This window comes from Peromyscus eremicus, chromosome 14 (genome assembly GCF_949786415.1).
Source record: "Peromyscus eremicus chromosome 14, PerEre_H2_v1, whole genome shotgun sequence".
NCBI classification, from domain to species: domain Eukaryota; kingdom Metazoa; phylum Chordata; class Mammalia; order Rodentia; family Cricetidae; genus Peromyscus; species Peromyscus eremicus.
In genome coordinates, this window is record NC_081430.1 from 42810976 (window position 1) to 42813630 (window position 2655).

Genomic DNA, 2655 nt, shown 5'->3' on the forward strand with positions numbered 1-2655 from the left:
TTCATTGTTTAATTCATTATCACTATAGGAGTCTGGCTTGCTCTGCTCTCCAAACATCTCTAAAAATATATTTACCCAGTATTTAGACTGTATAATGAGGTCTTTTTCAAGAGAGTATCTATATTTTCTTCATTATATGAATTTGTTTGTTTGATGTTTCTCCTATCTCTTAATTGTTAAACCTTCCTTTCATGGAAAGCTTTTCACCCCAGATGCTGGAAAGATATCAAATTAAAGGATGATGATTATTACTGTCATGTTCGTACACACTAAGGTTTTTTCCTAGAGGCTAGAATAAATAATAGCTAATGAAAATACATGTTCCTTTCATTGTTTTTTTTTTTTTTTTAATTATTTGTCTGTGTATGGGTGTGAGAGCAGCCATGCCATAGCATGAACGTGGCGGACACAAAACAATCTGTAGGAGTCTTTTTTCTTCTTTCAACTTCTATGTTCTAGGGATCCAGTCCAGGTCAACAGGATTGGTGGTGAGTGCTTTACCCATGAGTCATCTTGCAGGTGCTGAAAATACAAGTAGAATATAATTCACACTCATTTATTTTGCTTGGTTCTTTATTTTATGAGTTATCTAATCATTCAATATCTTATACTCAGGGCAAACACAGTGCATTTGATTATGGACATATTACATTTGCTAGTGATAAAATTGAAAATTTTCCTTTCGTGTTAGACTAAGATGCTGTGTAAGAGCTACAACATTCACTGTGGATAATTCTGCCTCTTACAACCCAAAATATGAAAGAAGTGTGTGTTTGTGTGTATGTGTGTGTGTTTGTGTGTGCATATCTCTCTCTCTCTCTCTCTCTCTCTCTCTCTCTCTCTCTCTCTCTCTCTCTTTCTCTCTCTCTGATTGTGTGTGTGTGTGTGTGTGTGTGTGTGTGTGACAAACTCAGAATGAGGAGTGTGATCTTTCCATGTTTGCACTGTAAGAATCACTTCTGACTAGAAGGGATGCATTCTTAGCTCATTTCCGCTACTTAGAGACTTCTATTCCTGACTCTTTGAAAGGAATTTCTAGCTGTGCTTCATTACCTAGTGTAGCAGGCAAAGAAGAGAGGGAGGAAGTGAGAGGGAGGTTTGGAGGGAGACAGAGCTGAGGAATCAAAAGAAAAATGTTCTCCGCTGTAAGAAGAAAATAAATCGAAATTTCTACTTCAGGATCAAAGTCTTTCAAAGCCTATAATTTTCCTCTTTTATCAATGCTATACACACCAACAGAGATATCAGCTTTTGTATTCAGAAAAAGATAAACAGATCTATCACAATACTCCCACATTCCTAGCTATGAGCTGATAGGCATCCAAATCAGCTAACCTTTAAATCTATCTCCATGCCCATACATCTACTGAAAAGATATTTACTTTCAATCTTTAGGCTTAACTTACCTCAGTACAGCTGTTTCTCAATGCTGAAAAATATAATAAATCATAAACATGTTTACATTTAGATATTTTTTCTATTTGAAATATTTCCTTCAAGTTATGAATAAAAATAATTGCCATTTTTTTACTATCAAGTCTAAAATGTAATAAAAATTCTGATCCCTAATGAGAAATTTCAATGTGGAATAATAAAATAAAATCTGCATTATTCTTTACATAATGGTATCTCCATGTACATACTTGAGACATATATTTCTTTGTGATATAAAAAAGCAATGATCAGATCATAATTACATATAATTAAAGGATTAAGACAAGCATGACAATTAATGCTCTAGCTCTGTGGCTAATGCTTATCCATGTAAGACATGAAGGTTGTAATTCAGTTTATCAGAACCCATGTGAAAGCTAGAAAGCTGGAAAGGCATGGTGGAAGCATGCCATTCTAGGATTTGGGATGCAGAGACAGCACCCCAAGGGCAATTTGGTTACTTAAATTAGACAGAACTGCAAAAGTCAGTCTATTGTTTCCAAAGATTTTTCTCTAAGTATTTGAAATTTCATTTTATAAATATGTTTTTGCCTTTTTTATAGATAATTGAAAATATATAGGTTGTCTTTTAGAATTCAGATCTCAAAAATATGTGCAATGAATCACAAATGCTATAAGTCAGATGTAATCACAGAAAAAAGTCAAAATATAGTTCAGTTGACCTTCCACATTATCTAATGAAGTATTATTGTAATAAAATTGTTCAAGTCTGGGAAGACATTAGCTTTGGGTATGATGAGTGAAGATTGAATTACACTCTACATATACTTCCAGTTTGAAGGATATTTTCTCATTTTGTTTTGCTAATTTTGTATTTAATAAATAGCAATATGAATCAATTGCATAAACATAAATACTTCTTTACCATGCCATGTTCTGTGACGAACAGTGCCATCCCAACATTCCTCTGCTTTGGAGATTTTAATCAAGATATTCAGACATTAGTGTAGTCACATGTGATGCACTGTAAAGGAGGTGCAATAGGAGAATATGGTTTATATTGCTTGAAGACATCAATATCTCATCAAAGCCAAAATGCCCTGTGACCCAAACCTAGTAGACTGAGACAACCCTAGATAAAAGAACCTGGGAGAAAGCGAATAAAGAGTAAAGACTGCAGAAGCTCATTGCAAGTGACAAACACTGAAAATAAAATTATTGCCTACAGAGCACAAATGTTGGGTACTATGTAGCCTCCAA

General features: G+C 34.1%; 1 long non-coding RNA gene across 1 annotated transcript; it reads right to left on the reverse strand.

The window, feature by feature from the left end:
- Positions 1–363: 363 nt before the first annotated feature.
- LOC131924042 (uncharacterized) lies at positions 364–2421 on the reverse strand. Its single transcript, XR_009382762.1, has 3 exons — positions 2321–2421; positions 1407–1429; positions 364–522 (listed from the first exon to the last, which is right to left on the reverse strand). It is a non-coding gene; the product is annotated as an uncharacterized LOC131924042 (long non-coding RNA).
- Positions 2422–2655: the final 234 nt, after the last annotated feature.